The 15,325-nt window shown below is 36.9% G+C and overlaps 1 protein-coding gene and 1 long non-coding RNA gene across 3 annotated transcripts in view; one reads left to right on the top strand and one right to left on the bottom strand.

Annotated features, from left to right (window-relative positions):
* Positions 1–2,020, bottom strand: part of NUP35 (nucleoporin 35) — a 40,399-nt gene extending 38,379 nt beyond the window's left edge. The window contains exon 1 of one of the 2 annotated variants that reach the window (XM_004768931.3): positions 1,929–2,020. The gene's annotated coding sequence lies outside the window, so the exon portion shown is untranslated. Of the gene's footprint in view, positions 1–1,800; positions 1,818–1,928 lie in introns of those variants that run through there. The other variant, XM_045066445.1, reaches the window with a different exon arrangement.
* Positions 1–15,325, top strand: part of LOC123387898 — a 29,423-nt gene that overhangs the window by 4,050 nt on the left and 10,048 nt on the right. The window lies entirely within an intron of this gene.

Raw genomic sequence — 15,325 nt, forward strand, 5'->3', positions numbered from 1 at the left:
TTTTTCTCCCCGCCAAATTCAAATGTTGAAATCCTAACCCTCAACCTGATGGTTTTTTGGAAGTGAACCATTGAGAAGTGATCAGGTCATGGGATGGAGCCCTCATAGATAAGACTCCTTGTCTTATAAGAAGAACCCCATAGAGCTCCCCATGCCCACCACCTCTGCCTTGTGAGGATATAGTGAACAAACTGTGGTCTGTGAACCATGAAGCAGCTCCTCACCAGACACCAAATCTGCTAGTGCCTTGATTGCAGACTTCCCAGCCTCCACAACTATGAGAAATAAATGTCTGTTCTATAAGTCACCCAGTCTATGGTATTCTCTCATAACAGACAAAGCAGCCTGAGACAGGAGGGTAGGAGCATCTCTTTTAGAGGTTGCAATAGGCACCCTTAAAGGGAATACATATTGTAATCCTAATTTCACCTCAAGGTGATTGAGAACTCTGGCTTCAAAAATCAGGTCCTTATACTCTAAACTTCTTAAGTCAATTCTCCCTTGGCAAAACTTCAAACTCTTGTGAAAGATATTTGCACTTTATTCCTTGATCACAGAAGTCTCTCTTTACTTTCCATCCCAATTTACGAAATCCTGTTCTTTATGCAAGTAGCAGCCCAAGCCTCTCTTACACCATGAAGCTTGCCACAGCCGTGCCAGCCCTCAGTCATCATTCCTTTTCAGAATGTCCAATACATTATTTCTCCAACTCATTTTCTATAAGATACTTGTTTCGTAAGTTTTCTTTTCAGCCCCACCCAATAGATGGATTTTTTCGAAGATAGGGATCACAACTTTTTCTTTTCTGTATTTCCATCAATTTTCAGTAAATATATATTAGAAAAGTTAAATGAGAAATATATTAAAAGAGTAAATGATGAATGAGTTCTAAATAAATAAACATTAAATAAAGGTTAATCATCTGACATTTTGATACAATTTTGTAAGATTTCAGATTTTTAAATCATAATTTTGCACCTTAAGTCTATTAAATATGCTTATTATTTATATTATAAAATGAAGTTTATAGTTTGAATTAACCTTTTTTGATAAATTGAAATTATCATAACTTGGATTATCTTAAATGACTGGTGTGGCATGATTTTACTTTTTTATATTTCTTATTAAACTATAATCATTAACAATATTGCATGTGTCACTATATTCTTCTATACATGAATATTGCTATCTTAATTCCAATACTTGTTTTCTTGCTTTCCTTTCTAAACATACTAAATAAAATTTCACAGAACGTGGATTTATGGTTCTACTTCTATTCTGGATTCATGGTTCCCTGAGGTCTGCCCTCTGATGACATAAGACTTCATCAAAGTACTATTTTTGTAGACTACTGATATTCAAATTGGTATGAGGAACCCTTTCTTTAAACGAAGTATTGTGCAGATACTTACTACATACAACAGAACTGCTCTGGTGGGGAAAAAAATGGGAAGAATATGAGATCCACTAACTCAGACTCTTGTACCCTAAACTGTCTACGGACTGCCACACCTCCTGGTGACCCCTGAAACCCTTGGGTGGGGAACTGGGGCATTATGTGTATTTCAACTTTCTTCTAAAGTCAAAACAAATTTTTTAGAAGTAAATATGGGAAATCTCAAAATTTATGTTCAATATATTTGATACTTTCACAGCCAAACTGCTTTTGTATACATCATATCTACTCAGTCCTCAGTACCTACTCATGTTTATCAATATGCAGAATTTATATGTAAGCATAAGGTCATTCTCCTAAAAGCCCCACACTCGGTCTATTCTGTATAAGTACCACACACTAACCTATTGCGCCAATGGAGCTCCACACTCGGTCTATTCTAAAAATAAAGACAAACAACTGTTTTAAATTAAAATGAAGAAAAAAAGATATCCACCCTTGGGAAAACTTTAAGAATAGGACAGTTTATCACCTTTAGAAAGAAAGCAAGGAGAGGAAGCATCTTATCACTCATGTTTTCATCTCAGCCTTTGGTGGCTGGTGTAGCATGGTCTGCCGATCACTTAGATTGTGATGTCACATAAAGCACACAGAGGAACCATGACTTCATAGGGCCCAAGGACAAGTGATCTCCAAGAGACTTTTGTGATGTTTAAGATGTAGGGAACATGTCTAGAAAGATACAAATCTATTAGTTACTATTTGCATTATCTGATTTCTATAAATAACCACTAAAGTCATGTCTTTATAAATTAGAAATAAACTATTAAATTTCGGAATGTATGGGTTTTGTCTTATCATTTCATTACAGTAAACAACTGGCAGAAAGGAAGTAGTCAAATGTCAGAAAACATCAGTTTAGCTGGTTCATCTGTTGTTTTTAAATCAATTAAATGGTTCCTTGCATCTGTTGGAAGTGCAAGAGTAATATCAAAATTTACATAACGTTGAGATAGAGGGATGAATAAGTGCAACACAGAGGACTTTGAGGGCAGTGAAGCTACCCTGGATAATACATAATAGTGGATACATGTCATTACAAATTTATTTCAAGCTATAGAATATACAACAGGAAGAGTGAACCCTAATATAAATGATGGATTTTAGGTGATAATGATGTACCACTGAAGGTTCACCAGTCATAACAAATATACTGTTCTGGTGGGAGAGGTGGGGAGGGCAAAACGGGCAGAGGGCATGTGGGAAATTTGCTGTGAAAAATAAGGTGTATTTTTCAAAAACTCATGTAAACTTTCAGTTGCAGTTTTATTCCCTGCTTTTATGTTTGAACTATCATGTAGATTTAATCAGATATTTGAAAGCCCTGTGTAAGTTTATAGCAGGCAACTTTGTCTGGCAGTGAGGGCAAGAGCAGGGAAGGAGCGTAATGGCTAAAGGTATCCTTTAAACAAGAAAAGCCGTGGGATGATAATTACGGATGGGTAATTGATTATGCTACTCTCTACAATGTTGTGTGTTTGACATTTTCCCTAATTAAATTCTTTTTTTAATTCAATAAGCCTAAATTGTAAGATGTTTGAAGGTCATACATTTTGCCCCAGTTTATGTAAAAAAAAAAAAAAAAAAAAAAAAAAAAAAACTGTGAGCAAAAAAGTATCAATGGAAAAATAAATCTTTTCTTACTTGACAGTGTCTTCAATTAGAGAACCAGCATTTCGTTAAGGACAGGAGCAAATCTTGATTTTAAATAATAGTATGTGATATTAAAATCTCTAAAAGTTACCTCTCTTATCTGAATAGTGGAAATAATAGTAACTACCTCATATGTAATAACTAATGATATATATTCAATAACTGAAATTTATCCTAATGTTCTTATTACACAGATTTTAATACACTAATTAGGCTTCTTTCCCCATTAGCCCACTAAACAGCTCTTGCCAGGGTCACCAAAGAACTCCATGAAACTGAACCCAAGACATTTTCAGTCCTCATCTTAAATAAATCTCAACAACATTACTTCACGTTAAATACTCTTTGAAATTCTCCTTAGTTTCTTTCATATTATACTCTCTTGGCTTTCCTCCTACCTCTCAGAGCATGTGGCTAAGTTGCTTTTCTTGACTCATCCTTCTCGATCCAGCCTTTAAATGTTTTTGTTCCCCAAGTTTCAATCTTGTAGTCTGATTTTTTTTTAATATTTTATTTATTTGCTTGAGAAGAGAGAAAGCAGGAATAGGGGAAGGAGCAGAGGCAGATTCCTCGCAGAGCAGGGAGCCTGATCCCAGGGGGCTTGATCCCAGAACCCAGGATCATGACCTGAGCTGAAGGCAGACACTTAACCAACTGAGCCACCCAGTGTCCCCTTGTGGTCTGGCCTTACTCAAAACTCCTTCCCTGTGTGATGTCACCTGTCTGTGCCCATTCCCTCAGCAACTTTCAATTCATACCATCAACCCAGATCATTTTCTGAGGTCCAAATTTATATATCTAATTGCCTCTATGACATCTGCACCTAGGTATTTCAAAGGCACCCCAAAATCAAATATAAAAACCCGAACTCAAGATCTTTTCTGTAAAACATGAATATTTATCTCAGAGAAAGACACCACCAGCTATCTTGCTGGAAAAGCGTGAAACCTTGGAATGGTCTTGACAACCTCTTTCCAACGCCAATCCAGTGTCAGGGCGTATGAATTTTGCCTTTCAAATATATCCACTTCTTTTTTTTTTTAAGATTTTATTTATTTATTGACAGATCACAAGTAAGCAGAGAGGCAGGCAGAGAGAGAAGGGGGAAGCAGACTCCCCGCTGAGCAGAGAGCCTGATGTGGGGCTTGATCCCAGGACTCTGGGATCATGACCTGAACAGAAGGCAGAGGCTTAACCCACTGAGCCACCCAGGTGCCCCCACTTCTTTCAGTTTTTACTGCTGTAACCAAATCCCAGCTTTATCATCTGATACTGGACTTAGCTTCCCGACTGCTCTTGCTTTTCTTCCCTAATCCATTCTCCACAATGCATTGAGAGTAGCCTTTTTTTAAATTTTTTATCTCTTTTCAGCGTAACACTATTCATTGTTTTTGCACCACACCCAGTGCTCCATGCAATTCGTGCCCTCTCTAATACCCACCACCTGGTTCCCCCAACCTCCCACCCCCCCGCCCCTTCAAAACCTTCAGGTGGTTTTTCAGGGTCCATAGTCTCTCATGGTTCACCTCCCCTTCCAATTTCCCTCAGCTCCCTTCTCCTCTCCATCTCCCCTTGTTCTCCATGCTATTTGTTATGCTCCACAGAAAAGTGAAACCATATGATAATTGACTCTCTCTGCTTGACTTATTTCACTCAGCATAATCTCTTCCAGTCCCGTCCATGCCTTTTTAAAACAACATTCTGAGCAAGTTGCTCTCCTGCTTAAAGACTTTCAGGTGTTTCCACTGCTCCAAAAGACCAAAATCTGAAAGGTGCTTGCTTACAAGCTTCTACTTAACTGGCCTAATGGCTCAGCTTCATCAGACACTATCTCATCTCGTCTTGTGCACTGCTCTGGCCACTCAGCCTCCTTTCCATTAATGTACCATGCTTCTTCCCCTTCCTGGGTCTTTACATGTGTTCTTCCTTTGGTTTTGGAAAATCTCCAACAACTCACTCCCTCTCAGTAAGTTAACACCTACTTACCTTTTACATCTGATCTCAAAAAAGTTAGGAGAGCTTTCCTGTAAAACTAGACAAGATCACACTTCATGTTTGAAATAATATTTATTCCCCAGCTAGATTGTACACTCCATGAAATCAGGTACTCTGGCTTTTTGTTAATGTTCTTTAAATGAAATTTTTAATTTTGAAATATTTGCAGATTTACAGGAAGTTGTAAAAAGTAATGCAGAGAGTTCCCATATATGTTGTACCCAGTTTACCCCAATGGTAACATTTGCCAAACTATAGTACAATGTCACAACCAGGATATTGAACATTTATGCATCAAGACACAAGATAATTCCAGTTCCAGGAGAAACTATTATGTTGCCCTTTTATAAGCACAGCCACTTCCCTCTGCTGCCAACTTCTTTATCTCTGCCAGCCACTAATCTGTTCTGTTTCTATCATTTTGTCATTTTGAGAATGTTATATCAATGAATGCAGTGAGCAACATGTGAGGATTGGCTTTTCACTCAGCATAACCCTCAGGAAGTTCCCCCAGGTTGTCTTGGGTGTCAGCCGTTCATTTCGTTTTATTGCTTCATAGTGTTCCATGGTATGGAAGCACTACCCCCATGGTATGATAGTTCACCATTTGTTCACTGAAGAACATCTAGGTTGTTTCCAGTTTGGGCTATTACAAGTAAAGCTGCACTAAACATTCATGTACAGGTTTTTGTGCTAACCAACATTGTCTTTCTCGAGGAAAATGACCAGGATTATAGTTTCGAGATCTTGCAGTAGTTGCATGTTTAGCTTTTTGAGAAACTGCCAGTGTTTTCCAGAGTGGCTGGACCATATTACAGTTCCACCAGCAACATGTAAGTGATCCAGTTTCTTCACATCCCTGCCAGAATTTATGTGGTCACTTTTTTATTGTAACCATTCCGAAAGGGTTGTAATGATATTTCACTGTGGTTCTAACTTGTACTTCCCTGATGGCTAATGATGTTGAACATCTTATTGTGTGATTATTTACCGTATGTATATCCTCTTCAGTAAATTGTCTCTTTATATCTTTTGCCCATTTTCTAATTTCATGGATTTTTTTCTACTGACTTTTAAGAGTTCTTTATATATTCTGTATACTAGTTTTTTGTTGGGTATATGGTTTGCAAATATTTACTTCTACTCTATAGCTTACCTTTTCAACATTTTTTTTTTCCTTTTCAACTTTTTAATAAGGTCTTTCACAGAGTAAAATTTTGAATCTTGATTACATCCAGTTTATAAATTTTTCCTTTTATGAATCTTAAGTTTGGTGTCAAGTCTAAGAACATTTCGCCTAGCTCTAGGTCCCAAAGATTCTCTTCTATTCTAGAATTTCTAGAATTTTTATAGTTAACATTTAAGTTTGTGCTCCATTTTGAATTGATTTTGTTGAAGGTATTACACTACATCAAAGATCATTTTTTAAACTATGGAAATCCAGATATCTAATTGCTCCAGCACAATTTGTTGAAATAGGCTATCTTTCTTTGTTTAAAGTACTTTGTTAAAAGTCAATTAAGTGTTGGGATGCCTGGGTGGCTCAGTTGGTTGAGCAGCTGCCTTCGGCTCAGGTCATAATCCCAGGGTCCTGGGATCGAGTCCTGCATCGGGCTCCTTGCTCGGCGGGGAGCCTGCTTCTCCCTCTGCCTCTGCCTGCCTCTTTGTCTGCCTGTGCTCACTCCCTCTCTCTCCCACTGTCTCTGGCAAATAAATAAATAAAATCTTTAAAAAAAAAAAAGTCAATTAAGTGTGTTTATGTAGGTCTATTTCCAGGGTTCTCTGTTCTTTTTTGTTCCATTGATCAATGTGTCTAACTCTCTGCCAATACCACACAATCTTGATTACTGTTCTATAGTTGTAAGTCTTATGGCTATATGATAAGTACTGCTATCACTATAAAATAAGCATACATTATTCTCTTTCAGAATTGTTGTAGCTATTCTTGTTCTTTGCCTTTCCATATACATTTTAGAGTAATCTTATTTATATCTATAAATATGCTTGCTAAGATTCTGATAAGAATTACACGAAACCTGCATATCAACCTGGGGAAAATTGACATCTTTACTATGGTGAATCTTCCAATCAATGAACGTAGTATATTTCTCCATTTATTTAGATATTCAATTTCTTTCATCTGCATTCTGAGATTTTGAGCATAGATGTCCTATACATATTTTTTACATTTATGTCTAAGTATCTCTGTCTCTGTCTGTCTGTCTGTCTCTCTCTCTCTCTCTTTTTTTTTTTTTTTTTGAGTGATTATAAATGGTATTGCCTTTTAAATTTTGGTAACCAAAATTTGGTAACCAAAATTTGGTAACTAGTTCATTGCTAGTATGTAGAAATACAGTTAATTTTATATATTTATCTGGTATGCTACAACCTTGCTGAACTTTAACTTATTCTAGTATTTTTGTAGATTCTTTGGAATTTTTTATGTAGACAGCAGTACTATCTGCAAAATGAAGACTTATTTCTTCTCTATTCTCTGATCTGTAAACATTTTATTTCCTTTTCTTGATTTATTGCACTGTGTAGAAATTGAAGCAATATATTGAAGAAGGGTGGTGAGAATGCACATCCTTGCCTTGTTGCCAATTTTTTAAAAAAGAAGCAGCAGCAGCATGCGGACTTTCACATTAAGTATGTTAGCTATAGATTTTTTGTAGTTCCTCTTTATCAAGTGGAGAAGATCCTCCTTTTTTTTTTTTTTCTGGGAGGATGCTGAGTCGGTGTTGAAGTTTGTCAAATACTTTTTCTGCACTGACTGACATGATCATGTGATTTTTCTTCTTTGCCTGGTAATCTGGTGGAATATACTGATTGACTCTCAAATGTTCAACCAGGTTTGCATACCTGAAATAAACCCTACTCCATCATGGTATATAATTCATTTTTTATATAGCTGAATTCTATTTGCTAATATTTTGTCAAGGATTTTTGGATTTATATTTCAGGAGTGATATTGGCTGTAGTTTTCTTTCTTTTTTGTCCACTGTCCTTATCTGGTTTTGGTATGGGACTAATACTAGCTCCATAAGATGAATTGGGAAGTTTTCTCTCCTCTTCTATTTTCTGGAGGAAATTGTGTAGAGTTATTGTTATTCCTTTTTAAACACTCAGTAGAATTCTCCAGTGAAGTTTTATAAGAAAATCTGATCTTGGTAGGGGGGCATCTGGGTGGCTCAATTGGTTAAGCATCCGCCTTTGGCTCAGGTCATGATCCCAGAGTCCTGGGATCAAGTCTGGAAGAGTCTTGCATCAGGCTCAATGCTTCTTCCTCAGCTCAGGGAATCTGCTTCTCCCTCAACCCTTCCCCTGTCTTGCACTTTTTCTCTCACACACTCTCTTTCTCTCTCACAAAAATAAATTTTAAAATCTTAAAAAAAAAAAAAAAGAAAAAGAAAAGAAAGAAAATCTGGTCTGAGAGACTTCTCTTTTCAACAGCTTTTAAATTGCTAATTCAATTTCCCAAATGGTTTATAGACTTACTCAAATGATCTAGTCATATTGGGAGAGTTGTGGTAGTTTGTGCTTTTCAAGGAGGTGGTCGATTTTGTCTAAGTTGCCAAGTTTATATGTGTAGAGTTGTTCATAGTATCTCTTGTCCTTTTGGTGTCTGCAGTTTGATATTCCATTTAACTCCTGATATTGGTAATTTGTATCTTCTCTCTTTTTTCTTTGTCTTTATAAGTGGTTTGTTAATTTTACCGGTCTTTTAAATTATTGATTTTCTCTATTATTTTTCCGTTTTCAATTTCATTGATTTCTTTTCTTTCATCCTTCTGTTACTTGCACTTATTCTGCTTTTCTTTTTCTAGGTTCTTGAAGTAAGGGCTTAGATTATTGATTTGAGGCTTTTCCTTTTCTCTAACATATGTACTTCATTTCTCCTATAAATTTCCCTTTCAGCACTGTTTTAGTTATGTCTCACACGTTTTTCTATAGTATTAAATTTTTGTTGTCATTGTATGAACTCTGTTCTTTTTTTTTTTTAACTTATTTTCTCTGTGTTCAGAGTAAGTGATTTTTATCATTCTGTCTTCCAGCACACTGATTCTTCTATTTCCTCCGTTATACGGTTGAGCCCATCTCCTGAGATTTTTATTGTACATGTCTCTCAGTTCTAAAATTTACATTTAGTTATTATTTACACCTTCTATTTTTCTGATGACACTTTCTATTTCTTTGCGGAGGCATTCTAAGTTTTTTCATTTGTTTCAGTTATGTTTATAACTGCTCTCTGAAACACTATTATCATGACTGCTTTAAAATTTATGTCAAATGTTCCATAAATAGTAGTTAATATTATCTTCCTGATCATAACTTAATTATTGATAAATTTTAGAAGAGAACCTCAAAATTTTCTCCCATTATATAGATTTTCCTAATTACAGCTTTTCAGCTTCTTTTTTTTTATTATTTTTTATTTTTTTAAAGATTTTTATTTATTTATTTGACAGAGAGAAATCACAAGTAGTCGGAGAGGCAGGCAGAGAGAGAGAGAGGGAAGCAGGCTCTCTGCTGAGCAGAGAGCCCTATGCGGGACTCGATCCCAGGACCCTGAGATCATGACCTGAGCCGAAGGCAGCGGCTTAACCCACTGAGCCACCCAGGCGCCCCAGCTTTTCAGCTTCTTGCACCCTGCACCTTCACTGGAACATACGGTAACTTTGCTCTTCTTGAGTGGCTTCTATTGTCTGTCACCTGTCATTCTGACTTAATTCCTAAACCTGTCTCTTATCCAGCAACTTCCCAACAGCTTCTAGGTCTTTTCATTATTTTCATATATTGCCTACAGTTATACTGAAATCTTACCCCCACAAAATGCACTTACAAACATGAGAAGTGTCTTTAGACATGTTCTGAGCTTTGAACAGTATTTATATATGTAGTACTAAGCATACCCCAGGAGTACTAAGAAACCAATACTTATTAAGAGCATTTGTTGAGAGCATTATTTCTATGCTTACATTAGGTTACAATATATAAGGTTCTTTTTTTTTTTTAAGGTTTTATTTATTTAGAGAGAGAGAGTGAAAGGGCAAGTGCAGAGGAGGGACAGAGAGAGAGGGACAGAGGGAATCTTAAGCAGATTCTGCACTGAATGCAGAACGCTATGGGGGGGCTTGATCTCATGGCACAGATCATAACCTGAGCCAAAATCAAGAGTCAGATGCTTAACCAACTGAGCCCATCAGGTGCCCCAATGAAGTTTTGTAAAGAGAAAATCAAGTTCTAACATTAATAACAAGAAACTTTTTTTGTTTGAATATCTGTGTGTTCATTTAACTAATGAATTATGTTGTGCAATTAACATTTTCTCATTTATAGTAAAAATAATTCAAGCGACTATCGTATAGATGGGGGAAGACTGGAATACCTCATGCTATTGACTGGGAGAGGACTGGTATATTCTGTGCTATGGACTAGGGAAGGACTAGTTTACTCTGTGTTACAGAATAAGGGAAAGCTAGTACACTCTGTGTTAGAAGCACATCAGATTGTGTTATCCTGTGATGTGAACATATATTTCACAAAAGCAGAAAACAAGTAAAGTTTCTTTAAAAAGTCCAAAATGACTAAAAGGTTTCTCCTGACCAATTCAGAGTAAGAAAATAATAATATTAGTATAGTACTTTATAACTTAAATATAGTTTTTCATACAATTTAAGTATAGAGCCATTGATTAGGAGAGATGATTATCTAATTAACATATAACAAAAGAGAATGACTTGATGCCTAATTTGTTCTGACCAAAGTATTGCAAAAGGTAGACAGTCCTCGGCTGGTATGAGTGGAGTTGAGCCTCAACTGAACCAAGAGTCTGCAATGTCAAGAAGCTATACACTTGTGGCATGTGGTCAGTTTGGGGTATTATTTATGAACAAGGTCCATAGCTGTCCATCCTTGCTAAATAAGAAAAGACTAAAAACTTGAATTCTAGTAATTTCCCATTTTCTTAACTCTGCTGAAATGGCAATTTACTTCTTAAGTAAAAGTTTTATGAATGATTCTTTTGTCTATAAGAGATAAGAATTGTAGGGTATATTAGTACTTAAAAAAAAAAAGAGTCTTCTTGACATCTAAGTAAGTGCTTAGCCTATTCTAAGGAGATGGACTGTATAGTGAGAATTTTCACTCCTAGGCTACTAATCATATGAAAATCTAATTTTTTTTATTTGAGTGCCTACTGTTAAGCTGAATCCTATTGTAATAATATTGCAACATCTTTCAACCAAGAAACAAAAGGTTAACATTCAGTTGTTAATTCTCTCAACTTTCTTGCGAGGACAGTTAATAAACAGTCATCCAAGGGATCCATTCCTTCATGGAATAGAAAATATCAGAACTGTTTTTCTTTAAATATTGGGCTTCATTAATATTTTTAATTAATATTTTAAAGGAATAAGGTTCTTTTTGAAAACCATAATAAAATAAGCTGCACATTGGGGAAGGAAGTTTAAAAGCTATGATTTTTGCAGCAACCTCTTTGACATCAGACATAGCAACTTCTTACTAGACACATCTCCAAAGGCAAGGGAAACAAAAGCAAAAATGAATTTTGGGGACTTTTTCAAAATAAAAAGCTTCTGTACAGTGAAGGAAGCTATCAACAAAACTAAAAGGCAACCTTCAGAATGGGAGAAGATATTTACAAATGACATATCTGTTAAAGGGTTAGTATCCAAGATCTGTAAAGAACTTACCAAACTCAAGACCCAAAGAACAATCCAGTTAAGAAATGGGCAGAAGACATGAACAGGCATTTTTTTCCAGAGAAGACATAGAGATCACTAACAGCACTAACAGATACATGAAAAGATGCTCAGCATCACTCATCACCAGGAAAATACAAATCAAAACCACAATGAGATATCATCTCGCCCCTGGCAGAATGGCTAAAATTAATGAAACAGGAAACAATAGGTGTTGTCAAGGATGTGGAGAAAGGGGAACCCTCTTGCACTGTTGGTGGGAATGCAAAGTGGTGCAGCCCCTCTGGGTATGGAGGTTCTGCAGAAAGTTAAAAATAGAACTACCCTACAATCCAGCAATTGCACTACTAGGTATTTACCCAAAGGATAAAAAAGTACTGACTCAAAGGGACATATGCACCCTGATGTTTATAGCAGCATTATCAATGGTCAAATTATGGAAAGACAAATGTCCATTGACTGATGAATAGATGAAGATGTGGTACACACACACACACACACACCCCACACACACAATGGAATATTACTCAGCCATAAAAAGAAATGAAATCTTGCCATTTGCAGTGACATGGATGGGGTTAGAGTCTATTACACTAAGCAAGGTAAGTCAGAGAAAGACAAATACTATATGATTTCACCCATATGTGGAATTTAAGAAATAAAACAGATGAACACAGGGGAAAAAAGAGAGGCAAACTATAAAACAGACTCTTGACTGTAGAGAACAAACTGAGGGGTGCTGGAGGGGAGGTGAGTGTGGGATGGGCTAGATGGGCAATGGGGATTAAGGAGGGCACTTGTCGTGATGAGCACCGGGTGTTATATGTAAGTGATGAATCACTAAATTCTACTCCTGAAACTAATATTACACTCAATGTTAACTAATTAGAATTTAAATTAAAACTTGAAACAAACAAAACTATGACTTTTAGGGACCTTTTCTTACAATGAAAAGAATACACAATTGGTGCCTGTAGACAAAATTTTTCCTGGTGATGATTTCCAGGAAATTGCTTTCTTTAAACTTTTTCATTATTAATTGGTATTGCCATTGTAAGAAGATGCTGGTAAGGAGGAGTTTTTTAATACGTCTTCTTAAGGCTGCTGTTTACTTTAATAGGACCAGGAGTAATTGTGTTCTCAGATCCTTAGAAAATCCTGCCCTTTCAGGCCAAGACTTTTGACAATTTGTCTACTTCTAAGAAAAAGGGCTCCATGGTTCAGGCATTTTAAAATAGTAAACAACCTTACCAGCAGAAGGCTAAGAGATCAATGTGGATACTATCTGATTATTACTTAATGATATTACTTTGATTGCAAGCTCCACAGTGGCAGGAATTTTTGTGTTTTGCTCACTATTGTATCCCCAGTGCCTTGAGCAGTGTCTGATGTGTGACAGATGACCAATAAATATTTGTTCCATGAGAAAATAGAGTCTACAGGGGAGCCCCTAATATGAAATGAGTTCTTTTTACATGTTGAAAAAGTACTGAGAAAAACTGCTAATGATGTCCCCAAAGTCAGATCGGTCTTATTTGAGGCATGCTGTGAGAGTGCCATACAGCTGAAGATAGTCAATTATTATCTCAGTTTACTTATTTATTTATTTAGTTAGTTAATTGGTTAGTTTAGATGAGGGGGGTGGAGGAGGGCAAAGGAAGAAGAGGGAGAATACCAAGCAGACACCCGCTGAGTCTGGAGCCTGACTCAGGACTCTATCTCAAGACCCTGAGATCACAACGTGAGCTGAAACCAAGACTTGGAGGCTTCACTGCACCAGCCAGGCACCTCTATCATACCAGGGTTTTTTTAAAAGTTAAAGGAGAATGTTGTAAATTATACATAAAAAGCTATTATTATGTGAAATCATACATTTTTGAATCCCGGGAAAAATTTATAAATCTTTTTACTCTGAGCACTTATTAAAAGGATACAGCAGAGAAAGCTTTCGTTTACGAAATCATGGCTGATAAAGAGCTAGTTCTTTCAGTGATGGAATTATCAGGTTGTTGGATGGAGAAACATTAGGCATCAGAGAAAAAAACAAACATACTAGCCTTGTACACCATACAAAAGAATTTACTTAGGGGATGGATTACAGTTGTTTAAATGATTAACTTAAAAAGAAAATTCAACTGAGAGAGCTATGTCTAATGATAGGTGGTAATATGAATAATTGCTCTATCCTAGGCAATCAACCCTTTTTGTAAATAACCTGAATAAAGACAGACATGGCATTCTTCCCAAGTTCACAGATTTTATGAAACCAAAAATAACAATGTGGTGGGTGGCAGAATCAGGATCCCAAATGATTTGCAGTGTTTAGTATGCTAGATATTCTCTCTTGGATCCTACAGATTTTTTATGTTTTTCTGTTCTGTACCTCAGAAGATTTATATATAAAGACTGTGCCATCTTGGGTTCCAGGGACTTCCTGCTTCCAGCTGAGGCTGGCCAACTGAAGTCACAGGGAAGGGATCGGAGGAGGGGAGGAAAGAGAAGTACAGTATGCATTTCCAGGGCTCCCTCCCCATCAGGCCATTTTGACAATGGCTGTGCACCTCCACCTAAGGCCACTGCTCCCTTCTATTCAGCAGTAACTCTCCATGGCTACAAGTTTTCCAATGTTCTGGTAACTTCTCTTAACCACTCCACTTTCTGTCCAAGAGGTTGCAATGGCTGTCTACTATTGCTAGATTCAAGGTGCTTTTCCATCTCCTGAATGTTCCCTCTGTCTACACCTTTGTAAATTGACCCTTTATTAAATTATCTTTAATTCCTTTTTGAGTAAGCCATCTCCCCCCAACCCCGCAAGTTTTCAATTCTACTTGGGGTGGGCGGGGGCAAAAACATGCAAGATGGAGATGTGAAAAAAAAGCAGGATCAAAAAAATTATAATTACAGGTGCAATATGAGACTCCAAGTAATGTGATGTGGCTCCTGAAAAGCATTTAACTTAGAGTTATCCTAGTGCATCTATCGGTGACCAAAACAAGAAAAGTCATACTCACATATACCTGGTTCTGCTGTTCTGTACTCTACTCTGCCACTGATCTATTTGTCTTTTTTTGTGTGAAAATCACACTATCGAATGATGTTAATTACTACAGGGGGGCATTTGGAGTTTGTTTTTAATGATAGGGATAGAGGAAATGCTCCTATATTCTCAGTAGCTATCTGCTTCACCAGGCAAAGCACTTATATCCCTGTTTTAACTAGTGGCTAAAGGCCTCCACTGCTATTCTTCAGCAAAAGTAGGGATGGCCGGGGCGCCTGGGTGGCTCAGTGGGTTAAAGCCTCTGCCTTCGGCTCAGGTCATGATCTCAGGGTCCTGGGATCGAGTCCCACATCGGGCTCCCTGCTCAATGGGGAGTCTGCTTCCTCCTCTCTCTCTCTCTCTCTCTCTCTCTCTGCCTGCCTGCTTGTGATCTCTCTCTGTCAAATAAATACATTTTTAAAAAAAGAAGAAAAAAAAGTAGGGATGGCCAAATGCCAA

The sequence above is a fragment of the Mustela putorius genome, unplaced genomic scaffold (genome assembly GCF_011764305.1).
Source record: "Mustela putorius furo isolate JIRA1106 unplaced genomic scaffold, ASM1176430v1.1 tig00003867_pilon_pilon_pilon, whole genome shotgun sequence".
Taxonomy (NCBI): Eukaryota; Metazoa; Chordata; class Mammalia; order Carnivora; family Mustelidae; genus Mustela; species Mustela putorius.